The 27,003-nt window shown below is 43.8% G+C and overlaps 1 protein-coding gene across 6 annotated transcripts in view; it reads left to right on the plus strand.

Annotated features, from left to right (window-relative positions):
- The window catches only part of LOC122564419 (uncharacterized), an 88,764-nt gene that overhangs the window by 816 nt on the left and 60,945 nt on the right, over nucleotides 1–27,003 (plus strand). Inside the window, exons 1-2 of one of the 6 annotated variants that reach the window (XM_043719257.2) lie at nucleotides 30–185; nucleotides 15,959–16,031. The exons of 1 other annotated variant lie outside the window; for it this stretch is intronic. The gene's annotated coding sequence lies outside the window, so the exon portion shown is untranslated. Of the gene's footprint in view, nucleotides 1–23; nucleotides 186–256; nucleotides 348–15,958; nucleotides 16,032–27,003 lie in introns of those variants that run through there. 4 more of the 6 variants (XM_043719255.2, XM_087978577.1, XM_043719259.2 and 1 more) reach the window with 4 other exon arrangements.

Consider the following 27,003-nt stretch of genomic DNA (forward strand, 5'->3'; position numbering starts at 1 on the left):
AACTCGGTCCTACAGCGAATTCGCTTCCTCTATTATTTATCCTGAATTTTTTTTGTTTTAATCCCGTACACGTCGATTGACGGGATAGTCTGGAGTTGCCCGGGATTATTTGTTTCGGTTGACGCGATGGCTCTGCCGGGACTCCATTCCTGTGTTGAAGGCCGGTGGAAGATGGCGTCGATAATGTAGGAATTGTTTTTGTGTGTGGGGTTGATTTTTTTTTAAAGGAACCGAGCGCACGGACGTAGCGTCAGTGGGGACGGGGAAAGGAGAGGATGAAAATCAGGGATGCAAATTGAGTTGGTGTTTCTGTGTGAACTGTTCGTTTATCTCGAGTGGAATTCACGGTAAATACGGAATGTATCGCTTGAATTGTGTGTCCGTATAAAAAAAAGCTTTCTGCTACGATGAATAGTTAGTTAAGAATTCAACAACTAGAAGTTAAATAAAATGGTCTGCAAACAATCAAAAGCCAGGGAAGCTTTTCCAGAAAAGACACAACTGGTAAACTCTTTGAGAATTTTAGTATTTCTACATTCATTTGAATTCGTGTATTTATTACTAGCCCTCTCCTAATTTGTAGTGCTCTGTTTCGTGCTGTTTGTGCATTAATAAACAGTTAATACTAAGTATAATCTAGTCACAAGATGGCACTCTAAATCTTATTGAGCATTATGGGAGGATTTTGTGATCAGCGGAAATGTGCATATGCTCACATGCTGATTTCGAAGGAAGATGCTCGCAAGTCTGTCGTTATCTTGTAGGTTTTCCTGTCCGATCGTAGATTAAATCTGACTGTCGCCTTCACCTCAACGTTTTGGTGATCATAGGAAGTGCTTGAAGGATGCACGCACAGCAATACAGACAATTTAAACAATGTTCAGAGACATGATCGAATTAACAAAAGCTAAAAGAAACAAATAAACTGGTATTTTATCACAATAAAAATGACAATCCTCAGCTTTTCACCCTAACTTAGCAATAATTTGAAATCAGTACATTCTTTACAAGAGTATTCCTCATTCAGCAAGATAACCTCTTCAAGAATGTATACAGTGAAACTCCACTGGAGGAGAAACTTTCATCCAATCAGGATTGTAATGGATATTGGTGTTTTAGGGTACCTTTTGGCAGAATGAGAGACCAGCCCAATTGCCCGTTCTCATATTTCATAAATATCTGAAATCCCAAAGCTGTTCAATTTCATTGGAATAATGACAACCAATGCTGCCAGCCTTATCAGAACAAAGCCCAAGCTTCAAAGTTAATTTAGTGGTATGAAGGTTGTTACGACACAGGGTAAACCCTCCTGCTTAATTTAAACCAGCAACACACAAAAGATTTATCCTGTGCAGTAATCTGTGAAAATTCAAGAGGCCAAGAACTACTTAAAGTAAAAATTAACCACTTTATTTCTTAAGGTAGAACAGCGAATAATTAACTACCAACTATTTACAACTCCTTCCTCTAACCTATCTTTTACCTTCACTTCTACAATACTAGTCCAATAAAAATGCCCGATTAAGATTTACCAAAAATTCAAGTTTTCAAAACAATCAGTTGTCAAATCTTCTATTTGGATCCTCCTGTGTTGTCTTTTCGTCTTCTAAGGGATTATGCTTCACAGGTCACAGATCGATAAAGGCACCTCTAAGGGAGCTATTCTCTGGGCAGTCTGCAGAAGCTGGTGGCTTGGTAGTTCTCCTCCCAACTGTTCAGTTTTTCCCAGTCTTATATCCCCAAAGCATCGGATTGTGTCATTGGCTTTTAAGATTGTCAATATACTAAATTCAAACTTGATTGGAGTTTGGTTTTTTTTGGAGGTATAATTAAAACTGATACTCCTAATTCAAATCTGTTTTATTGTTTCCAGGCAGCCCAGCTAATCTAGCATTTGACCAAGTGTTACGTTGTTACCTTATTCAGAACACTTGTTGCTGTCAGGTAGTTCTGCTAGCTTTTAACTCCCTTAAAGGTTCAGTATATCCACACCTTCAAAACAAGGTGTTTTCCTTTTTGATTGTAATTGTATTTCATAGTGAGTTGACGGATTAACTATAGGTTCCCCCAAAAAACAGAGACAAAGGATTTGTTACCATAAAAAGAAAAGATTGCAATGCTATTGTCCCTATCACTACCTCAGGATTTAAGAAAAAGCTTTATAACTAGTTGCACATTATGATTTGTCTGCTGGAACCATTAATGTTATTACTTGAAGGAAAGATGTAAAGTCCTACAAATAGCACTGAAATAGTCACCAAGAAAATTTTTGTCTGTCTTAATCATTGAAGGCTAAGTAATGCCAGGAAGCCTGAAAAACCATTTTCTTCAAAAATGTCATAGGTTCTTCAAAACCATCTGAAAAGAGCATGGGAACAGCAGTGGGCCAATCAGCTGTTTGAACCTGCTCTGACACTTAAGTTTGCTGATCTATTAACTTCCATCCACCTGACTTGTCTCTGCAACTCTGAATAACCTTGTCTCTGTTATTGTCTTTTCACATTTTCAATTGACACAGACTCAACAACGTCACAGTCAAGTCTAGATTCCCATGCCCCTTTGTGGGGAAAAAAATCATTTTCTAACATCAACTCTGAATGGCTTAACTCTATTTTCAAAGTTAAGTCCCCTACTTTTGGACTCCATCCAGCAAATCCTTTTAATCATCTTAAAACACAAATTAGATCATCCTTTAGTCTTGAAAGAATACATGCCTAGTCATTGGAACCAGATCACAAAATTTAATCTTTTAAAATTCATTCACAGGATGTCAGCAGTGGTGGGCAAGCATTTATTTCCCATGCCTTGTTGAACTTAAGATTCTGGTGAGCTGTCTTCTCAAACTACTGTGATCCGTTTTGTTTAGGCAGACCCACAATGCCATTATGGAAAGAGTTTTACTATTTAGACTCAGCATTACTTAAGGAAAAGCACCATACTTCCGAGTCAGAATGGTGAGTAGTTTGTAGGGGAACGTGCAGGTGATGACGTACCCGTAGATCTGCTGCTCTTGTCCTTCTTGTTATTAGTTATCATTATTTGAGAGCTTTGTAAAGGTTTATAAAATCATGAGGTGTATAGATAAGGTGAATGACAAGTGTCTTTTCCCTCGGGTGGAGGATTTCAAAAGAAAAGGGCATATTTTTAAAGTTAGAGGAGGTAGAATTTATAAAGACCTGAGGGGATTTATTTTTTGACAGAGACTGGTTTGTGTGTGGAATAAACTGCTAGAGGTAGTGGTGGATATGGGTAGATACAGTGTCTAAAAGACATTTAGATAAGTACATGAATAGATTAATTGAATCTCTTAATCAATATAAAGTGTGTGGGGACGTTCTTAAGAAAGAAATCAGGAAGGCAAAGAGGGGATATGAGATAGCATTGGCAGATAAGGTTAAGGATAATCCAAAGAGATTCTACAATACACTAAGAGCAAGATGGTCAGTACAGAGAGGGTAGGGCCCTTTAAGGATCGAGGAGATCATTCTTGTGTTGAACCCCCAGGAGATGGGAGAGATATTAAATGAATATTTTGCATCATTTTTTACTGTGGAGAAAAAACTGGAGGCTAGACAACGCAGAAGAATACATTTTGATGTTTTAAAACAGTTCACATTACAGAAGTGGAAATTTGGGATATCTTAGAGAATATAGTGGCAATTAAATCTCTGGGACCTGATCTAATATATGCCAGAATGTTGTGGGAGGTAAGGGAGGAAACTGTGTGATTTCTTGCCGAAATATTTACATAATCTATAACGGGGGAGGTGCCTGATGACTGGAGGCAAATCAGGTCTCACAAACTTGATTGTGTTTTTTGAGGAAGTTACCAAAAAGATTAAGGGTAGAGCAGTTGATGTTGTTTATTTGGACTTTAGTAAAGCCTTCAACAAGATTCCGCATGGCAGACCAATTAGTTAGGTTAAGTCACATGGGATTCAGGATACATAATTGACTTAATGGCAGGAGCCACAGAATGGTGATGGAGGGTTGTTTTTCAGACTGAAGGCCTCTATGGTGTTCCATAGGGATTGGTTCTTGGTCCTCTTTTATTTGTCATTTATATGAATGTTTTGGATGAGAATATAGAAGGCATGGTTAGTAAGTTTGTGGACGATACCAAAATTTGTGGCATCGTAGATAGCGAAGAAGGTTTTATAAGATTGCAAAGGGATCTTAGTCAAGTGGATTAATGGGCTGAAAAATGACAGATGGAGTTCAAACTGGATAAATGTGAGGAATTGCATTTTGGTACAACAAACAAGGGGTGGGACTTATACAACTAATGGTAGGGCCTTTAGTAGTGTTGTGGAAGAGAGGCACTAATGAGTTCAGATACATAATTCGTTGAAGTGTATGTCACACACAGATAGGGTGGTTAAAAAGGCATTTGGCATGCTTGCCTTCATTGTTGGTAGTTTTAGTATAGGAGTTGGGAAGTCATGTTGGTGAATACTGTGTCCAATTCTGGTCAACCAGTTATAGGAAGGGTATTATTAAGCTGGAGAGGGTTCAGAAAAGTTTACAAAGATGTTGTCGGGTACGGAAGGTTTGAGTTATAGTGAAAGGCTGAGACTTTTTTCACTGGAGCGTAGGAGGTTGAAAGGAGAACTTATAGAAGTTTATAAAATAATGAGGGCAATAGATAGAGTTAATAGTGGTTGACTTTAGCCAAGGATGGGAGAGTTTCAAGGCTAAGGGGTACACTTTTAATGTAACAAGAAAGAGATGTTAAAAAATGAGGGGTAAATTTGTCACAGAAAGTGGCTTGCAAGTGGAATGAACTTCCTGAGGAAGTGGTGAATGTGGGTACAAATAGAACATTTAAAAGATATTTATATTAGTATATGAATAGGATGGGTTTGGAGAAATATGGGTCAGGAGCAGGCTGGTGGGACTAGTTCAGTTTAGGATTATGGTCAGCATGGACTGGTTGAGCCGAAGGGTCTGTTTCTGTGCTGTATGATTTAAGAATCACTGATTTATTCACTTTTTTGGCTACAGCCCCCAGGAGCTCTTCTCAGGTTCCAGGGCCACCCTTTTAAACAGGGATACAACATGAACAGGTGGACAGAAAATCATTTGCGATTGAACACCAAGAAAACTTGAACCTTCCACATGCTGGGTAAAACTTAAAATACGACTGTTTGAAATTGAACATCTATCAGGCCTAGTGCGACTTTTGACCTTGGTGCTTTTCTGTAAGCTTCATGATATCAGGCTCCAAATTAGACAATGACAGTTGTGATCACTTCTTGTTGTAATATCAATTCTGTTCCTGGATTTTGTCAAGGAAACTACCTGGCAGAACCTGCTCTCAACCAAATATGTGGAGGGAAAGGCAATAAAAAAAATTTGGGCTTTTTCCCACAGTGTTGTAAATTTATTCGGCAAATCACTCTTGATCCAAAAATCTTTTTTTAACTTACTGAACTGACAATGTCAAGATTAGAGTGCTGGTCTGGCAGCATCCGAGGAGCAGGAAAATCGGCGTTTCGGGCAAAAGCCCTTCATCAGGAATGTCAAGGAAACTACCTGGCAGAATCTGCACTCAACCAAAGCAAAAGCCCTTCATCAGGAACTGACAATGTGCAGTTGTATCACTCTGAAAATCAATCAACCTCTCTTGAATTTCTGCCTTAGGTAGGTTGTGCTTCAAATGGATTCAAAATCAATCAGGGATACCGAGGTTTGACAAGTCATTAAATCTTTCTTGCATATTTGCTTTAGATGTTTCACATAAATGGTTACTGTGGTTCTGTTCGCCGAGCTGGAAGTTTTTGTTGCAAACGTTTCGTCCCCTGTCTAGGTGTCATCCTCAGTGCTTGGGAGCCTCCTGTGAAGCGCTTCTGTGGTGTTTCCTCCGGCATTTATAGTGGCCTGTCCCTGCCGCTTCCAGTTGTCAGTTTCACCTGTCCACTGTCGTGGCCGGTATATTGGGTCCAGGTCTATGTGTTTGTTGAAGGAGTTTGTGGATGAGTACCATGCTTCTAGGAATTCCCTGGCTGTTCTTTGTTTGGCTTGCCCGACAAGCAACATGAATTTGACTGGGACAACACTACCATTATAGGGCAAGCCAAACAAAGAACAGCCAGGGAATTCCTAGAAGCATGGCACTCATCCACAAACTCCATCAACAAACACATAGACCTGGACCCAATATACCGGCCACTACACCGGACAGCTGAAACTGACAACCGGAAGCGGCAGGGACAGGCCACTAATAAATGCCGGAGGAAACACCACAGAAGCGCTTCACAGGAGGCTCCCAAGCACGGAGGATATCACCTAGACAGGGGACGAAACGTTTGCAACAAAAACTTCCAGCTCGGTGAACAGAACCACAGCAACGAGCACCCGAGCTATAAATCTTCTCGCAAACTTTGAACACCTACGGGCGAGAGACACTACGACAAGCCTGGAAATGGGAATCCTGCGCTAAGCGCCACATACAAACAACTCCGGTTCCTGCATGAATGCCGAAAGAATCGATTCCTTCCACCAAGTGTCAGATACAGACCACCAGTCAACAATCCACAAGCCAGAGACACAGCCAGACAGAACGGACTCAGGATGATCCAGGTAATGATTACAGACGCTCACAACAGACTTCACAGATACAGACAAGAAATTGCGCGCCAAAAGTCGTTAATTTCAAAAACCACGAATCAGGAATGGACCCGGACCATAGAACAGGCTGTCACCATAGGACAGAACAGGACTACACACCGCAAAAAAAACGGCGCTAAAAGAAAAAATGGCCAAACTAACACACAACAAAGAGGACACCACAACACACACCTGGGTTAAAAACCTCTCCCACAGACACGGAAAGAACAATACTGGCCAAGGGACTCAACTACAACCACAGGGACGCCAAGACAGCAGACTTCCTAGCAGCACTAGAATGCACGCTCAGGAACAATGGACTGACAGAAGAGACACAACAAACAGTGAGGCAAAGTATCGTACCTCTGATAACAAGGAAAAGACAAACACATAACCTCAACACCAAGGAGAGGGAAGCACTAAAATCACTAAGAAACGATAAGAACATAATCATACTACCAGCAGACAAAGGCAGAATGACGGTCATCCTGGACAAAGCAGAGTACATCCAAAAAGCACAACAACTACTTGCAGATACCAACACCTACCAAAAGAGGGAGTTTGACCCCACCCCACAGCTCACCAATAAGATAAACAACACACTGAGGAACCTACAAAAAAACGGACAGATAACCAAGTTGGACCTACAAAGAATGAAACCTGAAAGCAACAACACCCCCAGATTCTATGGACTACCTAAAGTGCACAAACCAGATATCCCACTCAGACCCATAGTATCACTACCAGGGACACCATCACACAAACTGGCGAAAGAACTACAGCAGAAACTGAAACACTTGATCAGCGGATCCAGACACTCTATACAATCAACACAGGAATTCTTGGACATCATCAGAAATATACACATAGACAAGGAAGAAACCATGGTCTCATTCGACATAACGGCACTGTTCACGTCTACTGACAAAGCCCTAGCCAGAGAAACAATAGCCAACCTGCTGAACAGACATAACAGACAACAGGACATTGAACCCATCAACAAAGATGGCATACTTAAACTACTGGACTTGTGCCTCACAACACACTTCACATTCAACAATCAGATATACGAATAAATCAACGGAACACCCATGGGCTCACCGATCTCGGGACTCATAGCAGAAGCAGTAATGCAAAGGTTAGAACAAACAGTCTTACCACAAATTCAACCCAAACTCTGGGTCAGATACGTTGATGACACCTTTGTAATCATTAAAAACACGGAAATAGAGAATACACACCGGATCGTCAACTCCACACTCACAGGAATCCGATTCACGAGAGAGGAAGAAAAGGACAACCAACTCCCATTCCTAGACGTGAGGGTACAGAGAACACCAAACGGAGAATTCACCACTAAGGTACACAGGAAAGCCACACACACAGACCAAGTCCTGAACTATGAAAGCAACCACCCCAATATACACAAACGAAGTTGCATCAAGACACTATTCAAAAGGGCCACAACACACTGCAGCATACCAGAACTGCAAAAAGAGGAAGAGGAACACCTATACAAGGTATTCGCAAAAAACGGATATCCTCGCAATTTCATCAACAGATGCCTAAGGGAAAGACAACAGAACGAGGACATGCCGCAACCCAAAGGACTAGCCACACTACCATACATCAAGAACATCTCTGAAATGACAGCCAGACGACTGCGACCACTAGGACTTATAACAGCACACAAACCAACAGCCACTCTCAGACAACAACTCACCAAAACGAAGGACCCGATACCCAGCATGAGCAAAACTAATGTAGTGTACAAAATCCCATACAAGGACTGCACAAAACACTATATAGGACAAACAGGAAGACAGCTAACGATCCGCATCCATGAACATCAACTAGCCACGAAATGACACGACCAGCTATCCCTAGTAGCCACACACGCAGACGACAAGCAACATGAATTTGACTGGGACAACACTACCATTATAGGGCAAGCCAAACAAAGAACAGCCAGGGAATTCCTAGAAGCATGGCACTCATCCACAAACTCCATCAACAAACACATAGACCTGGACCCAATATACCGGCCACTACAGCGGACAGCTGAAACTGACAACCGGAAGCGGCAGGGACAGGCCACTATAAATGCCGGAGGAAACACCACAGAAGCGCTTCACAGGAGGCTCCCAAGCACTGAGGATGTCACCTAGACAGGGGACAAAATGTTTGCAACAAAAACTTCCAGCTCGGCGAACAGAACCACAGCAACGAGCACCCGAGCTACAAATCTTCTCACAAACTTTGAACATAAATGGTTAGTTCATCATCCTTCAGTGCCTCTGCGATTGTCTTCAGGTTTGGAAATTGTAAAAATTCTTGACGCCCCATGTTGTGCCAGTCGACTTCGAATTTCTTAAGGAAAGAAACAGTGGCTTCCTTACAATCTATGAGGTTACTGTTTTTACCCTGTAAGGTCTTGTTTAACAAATTACGTTTCTGCAAGCTATCTGCCAAATAAAATATGTCCGCCTTAACATCAGCAAATCTTTCTCCATACTCTTTATCAGACATGAAGGGAACGATGGTGTCCCAGAATGTAACAAAATGTTGAAGACAGTTTCTCTTGGAAAGCCACCTCACCTCGATATGCAGCAGCAGTGTCCGGAAGTGTTCTTCATTTTCTTCACACAGCTACTGGAAAAGATGATCCTGAAGGGCATGGGATTTGATGAAGTATACGGCCTTTATGACAACTGAAGGCGAAAGGTTGAAGCATCCTCCTAAGCTTTTAGCTTCTAGGTGCTCCCTGTGAATGACACAATGATTAGTAAAGACAAAAGGTATAGCTCTTTTCAGATGGGCAATGAATCCTCTGTATCAACCAATGATAGAAGCAGCACCATCGGTTGCACAAGCAGCTATATTCTTCATTGGAATATTGTTCTCGCTTAAGTAACTTTTGACTTCTTCACAAATAGACAGTTCCTTAGTATCAATTTTAATCCTCCTGGCAAATAACATCTCTTCAATTAATTTGTTTCTGTTCCAGAATCTCTCTCAAGCCATGAAAAGACCATCGTTATTTTGCAAAGTCGGTTTGTCTAGTTGTAAGGACAATTTCTTGGATTGTAATGAACTGACCAATCCCTCTTCAATGTACCATGCCATCTCATCGATTCTTTTGGCAACAGTAGCATTACTCAAAGGAATAGCCTGAATTGCTTCTTTGGCACTCAAATTCATGACATCAGATATTATTATGGACACTGAAGGCAGGATAAGTGACTCATAAACGTAGCGAGCATTTCCACTTTTAGCAATCAGTTTACGAATATTGTATGATGCAACAAAACCCTCTCTAATTTCTGTGATGTTTGAGTAAGCATTTGTTTCAGCATTGGCCTTCTCTCAAAATTATCTCGAAGGTTTTTGAAGAAGTCTAAGGGTTTATCCTTCTTATCTGGATGCCATATATCCGAATGTTGTTTGTTTTTCAATTTGCTTGGCCTTATGCTTTCATTTGACAATGTAGTCATGCAGTTCAAACACATGGGCAAAGATGGGTTTTGCAGAGATGTGATGAAACCACACAATACAACCATACTGCCAACATTTTTTTTCTCCAAGGAGCTCATGGGTAGAATTATTTCTGAAAATAATAAAAATAATAAGTTCTGGTTGGAATGCCATGCTTCTAGGAATTCTTGTGTGTTTCTCTGTTTGGCTTGTCCTAGAATGGATGTGTTGTCCCAGTCGAAGTGGAGTCCTTTTTCCTCTGTATGAAAGGATACTAGTAAGCGAGGGTCATGTCTTTTTGTGGCTAGTTGATGTTCATGTATCCTGGTGGCTAGTTTTCTGCCTGTTTGTCCAATGTAGTGTTTGTTACAGTCCTTGCATGGTATTTTGTAAATAATATTAGTTTTGCTTGTCTTTCAAGTTCATCAGCTGCTGTTTTAGTATGTTGATGGGTTTGTGGGCTACCATGAGGCCAAGGGGTCTGAGTAGTCTGGCAGTCATTTCTGGAACTCTATCAACAAACACACCGAGTTAGACCCCATCTACTACCCCTTGAAAGAAATAACAGGAAATCACATCAACACAGGAAATGACATCACCAACCCAAAGAAACCCAAACATATAAATGGAAAGCAGGAATTACCAACAGTGCTTCGCCCGGAGGCCCACTGAAGATGTTACCTCATAGGGTGACGAAACGTCTGGAAATGAACTTTGCAGCTCAGTGAGCCTACCTACATCCAGAACCTCTACCTGAGTTACAAATCTTCTCAAAACGCGCTATGAGTAAGAAAGGTTTAGAGGGATATGGGCCAAACACACATCACCCTCTGTGTGAAAAGATTATTCCCCAGGTCCCTTGTAAATCTTTCCTCTCTCACCTTAAACTTATGCAGTCCAGTTTTGGATTCCTACCAAGGAAAAATTACCTTATCTCTGCCCCTCATGAGTTTATAAGCCTCTATAAGGTCACCCATTTAGCCTTTGACACTCCAGGGAGAAAAAAAGCCCAGCCAACCCAGCCTCTGCTTATAACTGAAATCCTCCAGTCCTGGCAACATCCTGGTAACTTTTTTCCAGAGAACAACATCCTTCCCATAACAGGGTGACCAGAATTGTACATAATGTTCTAAAAGTAGCCTACCCAATGTCTTGAACAGCTGCACCATGACGTCCCAACTCCTAGACTCAGTGCTCTGACCTATGAAGGCAAGCATGCCAAATGTCATGTTCACCACCCTGTTTATCTGCAGTGCCGCTTTCATGGAACTATATACCTGCACCCACAGTTATCTGTTCACTCTCCAGGGCCTTACCATTACCTGTGAAAGTCCTACACTGGCATTGGCTTACCAAAATACAGCATCTTGTATTTATCTAAATTAAACTTCACCTGTCACTCCTCAGCCCACTGACCCAGTTGATCAAAATCTCGTTGTACGATTAGATAACCACCTTTACTGTCCACGATACCATCAACTTTGGTGCAATTCACAAACTTACTAACCATGTTTCCTATATTCTCATATAAAAATGGCTAGTATGTTTAACACCAGCTCTTTGGACTGTGGTTGTGTGCTTTTCTCATGCCCTCTTTGTACTGTGTAGATTTTCTTAGGTTTCTGAACTTTGGCAAACAAAAAGGACACATTGACCAGGCATTTATTTGTCAAAGTAATGTGAGCAACATACAGTTTCTGCACTCAGCTTCTTTTGTACCAGTACTTTGCTGCTGTATGACCTGTTTTTCGAAACAGTTTTGAGTCTGTGTTGGTGCTGATCTCCCAGCTGCCATTTTATGAACTCCCATGCTTGGGTTTAGCTGTTGAGCTCTCGTGGCTACGAGTTCCATCAAGACTGATTTTGAGAGCTTTCTTTAAGCATAGGTTCCTTTCCATCAGTACAGGTAGCTCTATAACACACATTTCATCAGCGCGAATTGGCTATAATGCGATTGATGAATTATGGACATTACTTGCATCACATGAACATTCTGCTAAACGGGTATAGCAGGTTTCCCATAGCACGATCTTCTATAGCACAATTTCTATAGCAGTTTCCCATAGCAAGCTTGCAGAGGAACACAACTGTCACGTTATAGCAGAATGACTTGTCATCTCTTCTGGATTGCTTCACCTCTTCAACCTCACTCCAGTCTGTCCCTGATAAAACCATTTAAGTCATCTCCTAATTCACAGAATTTTGTTAACTTCTTTAAAATTGGGAGATAGATTCACCATCCTGCTGATTACTGAAAGGTGCAGATTCCACAATTGCAATCAAAATGGTTTGTAGGATTTCTAATATTTCTTAAATTTTTGAAATCAACATCTCTGGCTTCATCAGACTCCTCAAGAGGTTGAAAACTCCTTCCAACATAATACTGCAGAACACGGAGATGACAATATCCACTTCAAATTTGTTAGCTTGACAAAATAATGGAATCTCTCTGTGTAGGAGTTTCAGCTCTCTATATTTTCACCATACAATCATATGGTGCTAAAGTCTCAACAATTTTTTTGTGTTCTTTAAGCAGGAAGGGCCTGCATAACACTGTACTACAAACATTTTAGAACTACCTTGCTTCTTCCCATTTTAGAACAAGATACTCCTAAGGCTGTCTGTTTCTTTCCAAGTCTATACACCATTTCCCACCCTTTAAGATACTCATTATTGAGCGTAACTTCTCAGTGGAACATGTTCTTCTGTACCATTCACCTTTTGCTGAGACGAAATCCTTTCTTTTACTGACTATACCTGCTTCAGTGCAGTGATGGTGTTTTTTGATTTCTTTTTCTTTTTATCAAAGCATCTCCAAAATGAATTATTGGATTACATGTAAGCAGATTTTACCCCTTCGTCGTCACCACTTTGCTTCTTGTGTTAAGTTTCAACAAGAACCAGGCTTAAATGTTTAAACGGTGTCAGTTTTATTAAGGAAGTGGTAAATCTGCAGGCAGCAAGGCAGTTCATGAATATCCTTTAGGGAACGATATCACTTGTCCTTACCTTGTTTGGCACAGATGTGATGCCAGAAGTACAGCAATGCGGTGACTCTGAACTGCCCTCTGAAATCACCTAGCAAGTCACTCAGTCAAGCATAGTTAGGGATGAGTATTTCCCACCGAAGATGGCTGATCATTACATCACATCAATTTTTTAAAGTAACAGTCCATCAGGATTACCAAATACATAACCTCCCCCTGTCCCCCCCTTTACATCAGGGGTTCCTGCAATGAAAATATGCACAACATTTACACTCGAACATGCAGCTCTCTATTATTTCATCCAAGTCATTGCTAAATATGGTGAAAAGCTATGGTTGCCTATATAGATTCCTGGAGATACTGCTGATCATTCCACAACAAATTGAAAACAGGCAGCACTCCCTCAGTACTGTATTAAAGTCTCAACCTCAATTTATGTACACACATCTCTGGAGTTGGATCTGAATCCATTACCTTCTGATCCAGGTGAAACTGTTAACACTAACTGAAGGCTGCCTATTTTAAGCTATTGTATCCCAACCATTTTGATCATTATAAATTATTGACATGATGCTGGCACATAAAAGATAAATTGATCAATGGAGACTACTATAACATGCAGTCAGTAACATTATCTTTTGATTAAAATTTAGAGGTCAAATAAATTCTTTGGGAGTGGTGGTTTCATAAATTTCTGTTTTCATGACAACTCATATTTGGAATTAGCAATGACTGTAAGTGGCTGGAAAAATAAATTAAAAGTTACAGTCAGTCTGGAAATAAATGAGCTATTGCATCGTAACGATGAGGATATAATGATCACTTTTGTACGTAGAATGTACTACTGCTTGTCAAACTACATTTCCTGGCCTCCTGCATATCATTTTGATAAATTTTCATTCTTTTCAATTTATGGCAGTGTTAAGATCTTGAACAAGTTGTGTTTGGAACAGAATTTAAAAGAAGGGAACTTTAGAGTTAATTAAAGCCTTTCAAAGGGAGTTGAGTAATCTGTTGAAAAAGTATTGATATAAGGGCTAGCAATGACATAGTGATAATATTCATTGGATAAATAATCTAGAGTCCCAGACTAATGCTTTGGTAACATGAGTTTGAATGCCACCAATGCATTTAGTGAAATTCAAATGCAGTTTAAAAAAACCTGGAATTAAAAGCTAGTTTAATGTCAAATCATGAAAAATACACATCAGTTCATGAATGTCCTTTAGGGAAAGATATCAGTCATACTTACCTGGTTTGGCCAAGATGTGATGCCAGACACACAGCAATGTGGTGACTCCTAACTACCCTCTGAAATCACTTAGCAATTCACTCAGTCAAGCACAGTTAGGGATGAGCAATAAATGCTGACCCAGCCAGTGACAGTTAACTCACAGTATGTAAAAATTAGAGAGATATGAATAATACAGTTTTGTTTTTATTGGCGTTTCAGTATCAGTTACAATCAGTCAAGCAGATTTATTATTACTATAGAACTCCTGAACCAATTAAAATCAATCGGCACATGAAAAAACAAATAAGTTAATATTTTAGCTGCAGTGCTTTTATCAGAACTAATGGATTTATAAACTTGTCTTTGTCTGTAATTAATGCAAATTTCAAAAGCAAAGTTAAAAATTAATTTCACTTAAAAGTTGATTGTTATTGTGTGACCTAGCCAGTTTCAATTTAGAAATTGGCTGTATTTTATCCTCCATGAATTAAAATTGTTGTGGGCACCAGTAGCCATGTCTTCGCTGATTATTAACTTGTTAAGTTACCAAGTTTTGAGAAGGTATGAGAAGATTTATAGCTCATGTTGAGGTTCTGGATGTAAGTTTGCTCACTGAGCTGGAAGGTTCGTTTTCAGACGTTTTGTCACCATACTAGGTGACATCATCAGTGCTTTCTTTTTATGTGCTTAGGTTTCCTTGGGGTGGTGACATTATTTCCTGTGGTGATGTCATGTCCTATTCTTTTTCTCGGGGGGTGGTAAATGGGATCCAAGTCAATGTATTTGTTGATAAAGTTCCAACGACAAGCCAACAGAGAGACGCACAAGAATTCTGAGAAGCATGGCATTACAACCGGAACTCTTATCAACAAACACATAGACTTGTATCCCATTTACCACCCCCTGAGTGAAAGAACATCACCACAGGAAATGACATCACCAATCCAAGGAAACCTAAACACATAAATAAAAAGCAGGCCAAAACAACAGTGCTTCATCCGGTAGCTAACTGATGATGTTACCAGGTATGGTGACGAAACGTCTGAAAACAAACCTTCCAGCTCAGCGAGCAAACCTACATCCAGTGATTGTTAACTATTTCTTTGTCTTAACTTAATTTCATTTAGGCTAGTAGGAATACACATCTGTCTAGAAAGTTGTAACATAAGTTATAAATTTGCATTGACCCCATTGATGACTTTGCAGGTTTCTGAAAGAAAAGAAAGAATACAAAAGCATCTACCTGCAATTTGAATATAATTATTTCAAGTCTTGTTTAACTAGGCCATGCATCTTCAAGATCTTCACATCTCCATTTCCTTCGATCTCTCACTCATTACTGCAAAAATTATTGGAAGTTCAAATTTTTTAATGAATTGCACACAATATCTTTACTGTTAGTGTGCAAGTTTGAGTGTGAAAGAAACTAGTTGGTATCCCATATACTTCACTTTTGTGTTTTTATGTGCTATATGTTTGAGTTCTTTTTCTGGCACTTTCTTTTGAAATCATGGGCTCATGATGAAATGTTGAGGGTGAAACATTTACTTGAATTTATATCATTTGAAACAGATGATGTAATAGGACCTGTGTTGTTAACTTTCAATGTAATCTTTGTTCAACATGATTTTACTTAACCTAAATCTGTTTTTAGTTTTTAGCCTGAATTTTACACTCTGTCAGCATGATGTTTGCACTCATTTCAGAGAGAATTGGAGGATACAATGGTAAGCTAGTCAGCTTCAACTCAGCCTCTTAACATTATTAAGATTTATTGCACATAATTGTATTTGCCACTGGGATTTTTTTTAACACACTTTTGGGTAGGTTTATCATCTTGGGATGGGAACCAGAGGTTGGGATGTTTTCTGGGGCCGAACCCATCTCTCGGGTAAACAGTTATTCATTCGGATTTTGAATTGGCTCCTCCTTTAATTAGTCAAGAGATAGGGTCACCACTCAATTAAGGGACCACAGAGTCATAGAAATGTACATCACAGAAACAGATCCTTCGGTCCAACCCGTCCATGCTGACCAGATATCCCAAACCAATCTAGTCCCACCTGCCAGCATCCGGCCCATATCCCTCCAAACCCTTCCTATTCATATACCCATTCAAATGCCCTTTAAATGTTGCAATTGTACCAGCCTCCACCACATCCTCAGGCAGCTCATTTCATACATGTACCACCCTCTAAGTGAAGATGTTACCCCTTAGGTCTTTTATATCTTTCCCCTCTCACCCTAAACCTATGCCCTCTAGTTCTGGCCCCCCACCCCAGGGAGAAGACTTTGTCTATTTATCATATCCATGCTCCTCAACTTTGTAAACCTCTATAAGGTCACCCCTCAGCCTCTGACGCTCCAGGAAAAGAGCGCCAGCCTGTTCTTCTTTTTCATATGTGTCAAATCCTCCAATCCTAGCAACATCCTTGTAAATCTTTTCTGAACCCTTTCACATTTCACAACAGCTTTCTGTCAGGAAGGAGACCAGAATTCCACGCTATATTCCAACTGTGGCTTAACCAATGTCCTGTACAGCTGCAACATGACCTCCCAACTCCTGTACTCAATGCTCTGACCAATAAAGGAAAGCATTCCAAATGCCTTCTTCATTATCTACCTGTGACTCCACTTTCAAGGAGCTATGAACCTGCACTCCAAGGTCTCTTTGTTCAGGAACACTCCCTAGCACCTTACTATTAAGTGTTTAAGTCCTGCTAAGATTTGCTTTCCCAAAATGCAACACTTCGCATTTATCTGAATTAAACTCCACCTGCCACCTATCTGCCCATTGGCCCATCTGATCAAGATCCCATTTGAATCTGAGGTAACGTTCTTCGCTGTCCACTACACCTCCAATTTTGGTGTCATCTGCAAACTTACTAACTATACCTCTTATGCTCGCATCCAAATCATTTATATAAATGATGAAAAGTAGAGGATCCAGCACCAATCTTTGTGGCACTCCACTGGTCACAGGCCTCCAGTCTGAAAAACAACCCTCCACCACACCGTCTGACTTCTACCTTTGAGCCAGTTCTGTATCCAAATGGCTAGTTCTCCCTGTATTCCGTGAAATCTAACCTTGCTAACCAGTCTCCCATGGGGAACCTTGTCGAACATCTGACAAAAGTCCATACAGATCTAAAAGTTGAAGTTCTAAATTGGACAAAGGCCAATTTTGATGGGTGGGGGGGGGAGGGGGGCAGATGTTAGCAGGTAAAGGGACAGCTGGAAAATGGGAAGCCTTCAGAAATGAGATAACAAGAATCCAGACAAAAGTTCATACAGATCACATCTACCGCTTTGCCCTCAGCAATCCTCTTTGTTACTTCGTCAAAAAACTCAATCAAGTTTGTGAGACATGATTTCCCACACACAAAGCCATGTTAACTATCCCTAATTAGTCCTTGCCTTTCCTAATACATGTATATGCTGTCCCTCAGGATTCCCTCCAAAAACTTGCCCACCACCGACGTCAGGCTCACTGGTCTATAGTTCCCTGGCTTGTCCTTACCACCCTTCTTAAACAGTGATACCACGTTAGTCAGCCTCCAGTCTTCCGGCACCTCACTTGTAACGATTAATGTTACAAATATCTCAGCAAGAGGCCCAGCAATCACTTCCCTAGCTTCCCACAGAGTTCTAGGGTACACCTTATCAGGTCCTGGGGAATTATCCACCTTTATGCATTTCAAGACATCCAGCACTTCCTCCTCTGTAATTAGGACATTTTGCAAAATGTCACCATCTATTTCCCTACATTCTATATCTTCCATGTCCTTCTCCACAGTAAATACTGACGCAAAATACTCGTTAATCGCCCCCATTTTCTGGGGCTCCACACAAAGGGCGCCTTGCTGATATTGGGGGGGGGGGGGCCTAGTTACCCTTTTGTCCTTAATGTATTTGTAAAAACCCTTTGGATTCTTCTTAGTTCTATTTGTCAAAGCTATCTCATGTCCCCTTTTTGCCCTCCTGATTTCCCTCTTAAGTATACTCCTACTGTCTTTATACTCTCAATCTCTCCTGTCTATATCTGACATATGCTTCCTTCTTTTTCTTAATCAAACCCTCAATTTCTTTAGTCATCCAGCATTCCCTATACCCACCAGCCTTTCCTTTCACCCCAACAGGAGTATACTTTCTCTGGATTCTCGTTATCTCATTTCTGAAGGCTTTCCATTTTCCAGCCGTCCCTTTACCTGCTAACATCTGCCCCCCCCACAACCCGTCAAAATTGGCCTTTGTCCAATTTAGAACTTCAACTTTTAGATCTGGTCTATCCTTTTCCATCACTATTTTAAAACTCGGAGAATTATGGTTGCTGGTCCCAAAGTGCTCCCCCATTGACACCTCAATCACCTGCCCTGCTTTATTTCCCAAGAGTAGGTCAAGTTTTGCACCTTCTCTAGTAGGTACATCCACATACTGAATCAGAAAATTTTCTTGAACACACTTAACAAATTCCTCTCCATCTAAACCCTTAACACTATGGAAGTCCCAGTCTGTTTAGAAAGTTAAAATCCCCTACCATAACCACCTTTTTTTCTTGCAGATAGCTGAGATCTCCTTACAAGTTTGTTTCTCAATTTCCCTCTGACTATTAGGGGGTCTATAATACAATCCCAATAAGGTGATCATCCTTTCTTATTTCTCAGTTCCACTCAAATAACTTTCCTGGATGTATCTCCGGGAATATCCTCCCTCAATACAGCTGTAATGCCATCTCTTATCAAAAACGCCACTCCCCCTTCTCTCTTGCCTCCCTTTCTATCCTTCCTGTAGCATTTGCATCGGGCATTAAGCTGCCAGTCCTGCCCATCCCTGAGCCATGTTTCTGTAATTGCTATGATATCCCAGTCCCATGTTCCTAACCATGCCCTGAGTTCATCTGCCTTCCCTATTGAAATAAATGCAGTTTAGTTTATTAGTCCTACCTTCTCCCTACGTGCCCTGACTGTTTGACTTGCTTCTGTTCTCAACTGTACCAGTCTCAGATTGATCTCTTTCCTCACTATCTCCCTGGGTCCTACCCCCCACCTTACTAGTTTAAATCCTCATGAGCAGCTCTAGCAAATCTCCCTGCCAGTATATTAGTCCCCTTCCAATTTCGGTGCAGTCCGTTCTTCTTGTACAGGTCACTTCCTCAAAAGAGATTCCAATGATCCAAAAATGTGAATCCTTCTCCCATACACCAGCTCCTCGGCCATTCATTCATCTGCTCTATCCTCCTATTCCTGCCCTGACTAGCTCTTAGCATTGGGAGAAATCCAAATATTACTACTCTCGAGGACCTCCTTTTTAAATTCCTGCCGAGCTCTCTGTAATCCCCCTGCAGAATCTCAACCTTTTCCTTTCCTATGTCTTTGGTTCCAATGTGGACAATGACCTCTTGTTGGCCCCTCTCCCCCGTGAGAACATTCTGCACCCTCTCTGAGACACCCTTGATCCTGGCACCAGGGAAACAACACACCATTCTGATTTTTCTCTGCTGGCCACAGAAACGTCTGTCTGTACCTTGGACTAGAGAGTCCCCGAACACAATTGATGTCTTGGAACCCAAAATACCCCTCATTGCATTAGAGCCAGTCTCAATACGAGAAATTTAGCTGTTCGTGCTACATTCCCCTGTGAATCGATCAGCCCTTCCTTTTCCGAAACATCTTACTTGTTTGAAACTGGGATAGCCACAGAAGACTCCTGCACTACCTGTCTACCACTCTTACCTTTCTTGGGGTTAACCCATCTATGTACAATATCTGAGACATTCCCCCCCCCCTCCTATAACTGCCATCCATCACATACTGTTGCTGTTGCAAATTCCTCATTGCCTCTAACTGCCCCTCCAACTGATCCATTCAATCTGATAGGATTCGCAACCAACAGCATTTATTGCAGATATACTCCGCAGTAACCCATAAACTCTCCTTAAACTCCCACATCTGACAAGAAGCACATATCACTCGACTAAAGGCCATCTTTGCTCCTTCACAATCTACAGACCCAAAAAAAATACAGTCTTATTCCTCTACAAAACACTGTCCCAGGTTAAATTAATAGCTATGGGTTATATTTTAAGTTTAATCAAGAGACATACCTCAAAAAACACATAATCACGAAAGAACCCACTCTACTCACTGCTGCAGACTTTCTGTAGGCCATACTTAAAACAATTCACTTATCTGTTTCTGTGCTGTGACTTCACCCAAACAATTCCTCCAAGATCAGTTATGAATTTTACTGTTTGTTAATTTTCCCAGACGTACTCCGATGTCCAGCAATACCTGAATTCAAACAGCAAAGGCAGTAACTGTGCAGGTTCACTGTGGTGTCAGTTTCTTTCTCTCTCTCTCCTGCACTGACCTCACCATGTGCTTCCTTCGTCTGTTCTTCTCCCTTTTAAAACTGCTGTTGTTTTGACTTTTTTTTCCCGAAGTTCCAAAACAATGCAACAGCATAAACAGTAATTCCTGCTCCTGGAATTCGAGGAAATCACCTCCAACGCCTGACATATCTCAAAAAAGGAGCAGCTCTTGCAGTCAGAAATTTTTCCCGTCCTCCATCTTGGATTACCCAGAATCCAATCAGTGGGAGTTCAAGAAATGCCAATAAGAGGCATATAGGTTGAAAAGATAAGTTGCAAGATAAGTGATATGAAAGTGCTCCCCTCTCTAATGTTTTAAAATCTTTATTAAAAGATTCCTTTTGCTGCCAAACCACTACAAGAAGAAGAACCCCTTTACATGGCGATTAGTGTTTCTTCAGCATGTAGACAAGCATGAAAAAGCAGTAAAATCTACAAATGACACATGCTTGTTTTAATCATCTAAATATCTTATTATACATATCCATTATCTTCATTTCCAAATATTACTGTTTTTTTCTCTACGGCGACCACCCACAGCATGCCTCTGAAAGCCCATTTCCAGGCACTTCACCACCTGCGGGAGTCTGGACACTGACTGGAAAATTCCAATTTGCTTCCTTTAATGGATCCCATTTAGGCTGTTATTGAGTCTATATGGTGACTTGCCACATGTGGGCAATTAGCTCAATTACCCTCACCCTCCTCCCCAATTTGGCTCTGCAAAACTGATCTGGAGTTGGGATGGAGCCAGAGAACTGGAATGTCAGTTAGGGAGACTAATTTTAGCGTCCTGCCCGCTTCTAATCTCAGCCCTATCAGATCAGAAATATCTTTGATCATTATCCCAAAATTCTTTGCAAAGTGGTCAATGCTTCCAACATATCTTCTGCATCACAAGTTTTATTTATAAATCAAATCATATCCTTCTCTACAAAAGTTGTCAACTGTATGTGATTATGCTAAACATTTGAAGATGATTGAACCCTGCACACCATTTAATAAGGATCTGTACCTAATCTCAGTATTGTTAGATTTCTATTTTTAATATTTCTAAGAATACAATGGCACCATTTTTGACTCTGCATTACACAAAGGAAACATACAATGACATTGCTAATGCTGGAGATCTGGAACAAAAAGTTAATGTACTGCCCAAAGCACTCAACAGTTAGCTGTGGGGAAAAAAGTTACAGTGACATTTATCTGTGACCCTATTTCAATGTTGAAAATATAAAATAAAGTGTCATTTAAATAGAGCTATCACAAAGGGAGACACAAAAATATGTACATGTGCACGTGTGAAGAATTAAATTATGAATTGAAAACTCTGTCATGGGCTTGAAATAAAGAAGATTGCTAAATGACTGAAATAATATTAAAACAGGATCATAGAAATAAGTAAAAACAGAAGGCATAAAAGAATAATTGAAGATAAATTAGTTCTAAAACTGAAAGGCAGAGGCTTGCAAAGTGGAATCTGATCTCGTAGCTGAGAAGCAAACTCAGCTGATGCCTGCAAGTGCAGACTCACCACTGGTGTAGTGTTCCAAAGGTTTACTTATTCTTCCAATGTATTATCAACATCAGTATTCACCTCTTAAAGATAGTGGGAAGTCTGCAAAAGGTAGCTGTGTTCTTATGCTATTCCTGAACTTTTATACAATTAAACTATGTTTAATATAATATTTTTGGAAGTAAAATACTAATATAACTATTTTCTATAATTTGCCAATTCAACTTTGAACCATGTTGGTGCTGTTTTAATAACATTGTTGCTTTGTATCAGAGTGGTTGGGCAGTACTGTTGAAAGAAACGAAGTCCAAAAACCTCAGACCAAATATTTGACAGTCAGTTAAATAGTTTTGAAGTATAGTCCCTGGTCGAATGTAGAAATTTGTTGATCAATCGCAGCATAATATTGACTTTCAATTTTATTTAGTACTCAGTTATAATTTATAACTAGTTTAATTCGCAAACTTTCAAAGTTAACCTTGAACAGAAAATAAAACTTTGAGCAACAGCAGCTTCAATATACCCTCAATATATATAAGGAAACTGCAGTTAGGACTCTACTGTGTTAAGAAATTAGAAAACAATCCATTGAGAGTAAAATTAAAAATCAAAGAAATATTATGTAACATAATCTGAAAACTCCATCTGTGAGCACAGACATCAGTCAAATATTGTTTATTAAATGAAGGGACTGTGTAATTTGGGTTAGTTGACAGTTAACAGCTAGGTGAGCAAGTAAGCTGTGAGGACACAAAACAGCAGAAATTTAATGCCGGGGTTGGGGAAGGGGGTTGGTGGGGGGAGGTGGCAAGATTTGTCATGGGAGGATATGTAATCAGGTGGACCTCTAATTTGTCCGTACATCAGTTATTGTTGATTTATTAGGCTCATTCCCCTGATAAAATGCAAGCAATGGATGTCCGGAGTCTCAGCAAGCAAGGAGACAGGTGGGCAAATGTGGGTGGGTGAGATAGCTTTCAGGCCCATTTGATTAGGATGGTATCTCTTTTTCAAAAGCACTTAGTCTTTGATCAAGGGACCTTGTTGACAGCCAGTATCCAATCCTTGCTTCCTCTCACTTTCACTTTTCACCTCCTGTCTTCTCCTATGCTACCCACTACATCCCTTGCGTATGCTCTCTGTCCCTCTGCTCCTTTCCCCGCTCCTCTCTGCTTCCTCTCTTCCATCCTCTCCTCTTTGCTTCCATCCTCCCACTCACCTCCATTTCTTCCCTCTTACCACTCTCCTTCCCACGCTCCTACCTTCCCAGCCACCCCCTCCCCACCTTCCTTGCCAAGCCCAACTCCCACACCACCCTTTCCGCACACCCTCCCTTTCCACGGCCAACTCTCCCACCTCCCATTCCACACTAACTCCCTTTCCATCACAACCTCTTGCCTCCATTTCCACACCCACCACCCTTTCCACCCTCACCTTCTTTTCTGCCTCTCTTTCCATCTCCCTTTCCACCCCACCTCCCTTTCAGCCCCCATCTCCCCACTTCCCATTCCGCACCCCTTCCCTTTCACCACCTGCCTCCCTTTCACCACCTGCCTCCCTTTCAGTCCTGCTTCCCTTTCTGCTGCTGCCCTCCTCACTGCCTCCATTTCCGCCCCACCTCACTTTATGCCACTCTTTCTACCTCCCTTTCCACCCAATCCCACGTCCCTTTCCACCTTCCTTTCTGCTCCACCTCCCTTTCCTCCCATACGCCACCTACCTTCCCCCGCCAACCCCACTTCCCTTCACCATATTCTTTCTCCCCTCCTGCCCCTTCCCTATTCTCCCATACCCATGCCCCCGTTACATCATACCCCAGGGCCCCGTTCTCCCGCACCTCACATGCCTGTTCTCCCACACCCTTTCCCTCAGCCTCCTTTTCCTCATTCACCCTTTTCCCCATTTCCCCTTTTCCCATGTCCCCACCTTTCCCCATTTCCAACTCCCTTCCCAATTTCCCCAACCCTTCCATTCTCCCCATCCCCTTTCCACACCACCACCCCAAACTCTCCCCTACCCTCATTCTGTCCACTCAGACCGTCCTTTCCCCTCTCCCCCTTCCCCGTCCTGTTCTCCCAACACTCATCTTCTCCCATTCCCACCCCTTTCTCCCCTCCCCACCCCTTTCTCCCCTCCCCACCCCTTTCTCCCCTCCCCACCCCTTTCTCCCCTTCCGCGTTCCCTTCGTCCCTTTCGCATTCCCCTTCCCCCTCACCCCATTTCCCTCGCCCACCCCCTTCCCCTCACCCTTCCTCACCTTCCCTGTTCCCCTCGCTCCACTTCCCCATTCCCTCCCCCCACCTTCCCTGCTCCCCTCCGCCCCTTCACCATCTTCCTCCACCCCACTGTCACACAGTCCTCCCATCCTCCTCCCTTAATCCACCCCATTCTCCCCGCACTCCCTTCCAATCCCCACACCTACCCCCTCCCTCCCTCCTCCCTTCTACCACCCAGCCTCCACCCTTTCCCTCACTCCCTCCTCACTTGCCCCATCCTCCCTCCCTCCTCCTTTGCACCCTCCTCCCTTGCCCCATCTTCCTCTTCCATCTTCCATTCCCTCACTTCCCTCCCTCCCTTGCACCCATACCTAAATTCGCTTTTGTCCTGTCCTTCGCTTCCCTTCCCACTCACCCTTCCCTCCCCTCCCCTTCCCTTCTCTCCCTCCCTCCCCTTCTCTCCCTCCCTCCCCTTCTCTCCCTCTCTCCTTCCCTCCATTCCCTTTACCCCATCATGCCCTTCGCTTCCCTCCTCTGCCACCCCACCCTTCAGTACCCTCCACCCAGGCCCTTAGTTTCCCACCCGCCCGCCCTTCAGTTCCCTTCCCCCAGGCCCTTAGTTTCCCTTCTCCCGCCATTCCCTCCCCCCCACCGTTCGCTTCCCCCGCCACCATTCACTCCCCCCCCCACCGTTCGCTTCCCCCGCCCTTCACTTCCTCCCGTCCTTCACTTCCCTTCCCCCCCCGCCCTTTGCTTCCCCTCGCCTTTCCCTACCCCCTCGCCCTTCCCTACCCCCTCGCTCTTCCCGACCCCCCCGCCCTTTGCTTCCCTTTCTCAAGGCCCTTGGCTTCCACCCCGCCCTTAGCTTCACTTCCCTACCCCCTCGCCCTTCATTTCCCTTCTTCCCGGCCCTTCACTTCCCTTCCCCCCACCGACCTTCGCTTCCCTTCCCCCCCCGCCCTTCGCTTCCCTTCCCCCCCGCCCTTCGCTTCCCTTCCCCCCCGCCCTTCGCTTCCCTTCCCCCCCCGCCCTTCGCTTCTCTTCCCCCCCCGCCCTTCGCTTCCCTTCCCCCCCGCCCTTCGCTTCCCTTCCCCCCCCCGCCCTTCGCTTCCCTTCCCCCCCCCCGCCCTTCGCTTCCCTCCCCCCCCGCCCTTCGCTTCCCTTCCCCCCCGCCCTTCGCTTCCCTTCCCCCCCGCCCTTCGCTTCCGTTTCCTTCCCTCCCCTTCCTCCCTTTCCTTCCTTCCCCTTCCTCCCTTTCCTTCCCTCCCCCCGCCCTTCGCTTCCCTTCCCCCCCCTCCCTTCGCTTCCCTTCCCCCCCGCCCTTCGCTTCCCTTCCCCCCTGCCCTTCGCTTCCCTTCCCCCCCGCCCTTCGCTTCCCTTCCCCCCCCGCCCTTCGCTTCCCTTCCCCCCCGCCCTTCGCTTCCCTTCCCCCCCGCCCTTCGCTTCCCTTCCCCCCTTCGCTTCCCTTCCCCCCCCGCCCTTCGCTTCCCTTCCCCCCCGCCCTTCGCTTCCCTTCCCCCCCCGCCCTTCGCTTCCCCCCCCGCCCTTCGCTTCCCCCCCCGCCCTTCGCTTCCCTTCCCCCCCGCCCTTCGCTTCCCTTCCCCCCCGCCCTTCGCTTCCGTTTCCTTCCCTCCCCTTCCTCCCTTTCCTTCCTTCCCCTTCCTCCCTTTCCTTCCCTCCCCCCTGCCCTTCGCTTCCCTTCCCCCCTGCCCTTCGCTTCCCTTCCCCCCCGCCCTTCGCTTCCCTTCCCCCCCGCCCTTCGCTTCCCTTCCCCCCCGCCCTTCGCTTCCCTTCCCCCCCGCCCTTCGCTTCCCTTCCCCCCCGCCCTTCGCTTCCCTTCCCCCCCGCCCTTCGCTTCCGTTCCCCCCCGCCCTTCGCTTCCGTTTCCTTCCCTCCCCTTCCTCCCTTTCCTTCCTTCCCCTTCCTCCCTTCCCTTCTCCCCCCCCCGCCCTTCCCTTCTCTCCCCCCCCGCCCTTCCCTTCTCTCCCCCCCCGCCCTTCCCTTCTCTCCCCCCCCGCCCTTCCCTTCTCTCCCCCCCGCCCTTCCCTTCTCTCCCCCCACGCCCTTCCCTTCTCTCCCCCCACGCCCTTCCCTTCTCTCCCCCCCCGCCCTTCCCTTCTCTCCCCCCCGCCCTTCCCTTCTCTCCCCCCCGCCCTTCGCTTCCCTTCCCCCCCGCCCTTCGCTTCCCTTCCCCCCCGCCCTTCGCTTCCCTTCCCCCCCGCCCTTCGCTTCCGTTTCCTTCCCTCCCCTTCCTCCCTTTCCTTCCTTCCCCTTCCTCCCTTTCCTTCCCTCCCCCCGCCCTTCGCTTCCCTTCCCCCCCCGCCCTTCGCTTCCCTTCCCCCCCCGCCCTTCGCTTCCCTTCCCCCCCGCCCTTCGCTTCCCTTCACCCCTGCCCTTCGCTTCCCTTCCCCCCCCGCCCTTCGCTTCCCTTCCCCCCCCGCCCTTCGCTTCCCTTCCCCCCCCGCCCTTCCCTTCTCTCCCCCCCGCCCTTCCCTTCTCTCCCCCCCGCCCTTCCCTTCTCTCCCCCCCGCCCTTCCCTTCTCTCCCCCCCCGCCCTTCCCTTCTCTCCCCCCCGCCCTTCCCTTCTCTCCCCCCGC

The sequence above is a fragment of the Chiloscyllium plagiosum genome, unplaced genomic scaffold, assembly GCF_037043375.1.
Source record: "Chiloscyllium plagiosum isolate Xiang-an unplaced genomic scaffold, Cpla_swu_hap1 HiC_scaffold_34, whole genome shotgun sequence".
NCBI lineage: Eukaryota > Metazoa > Chordata > Chondrichthyes > Orectolobiformes > Hemiscylliidae > Chiloscyllium > Chiloscyllium plagiosum.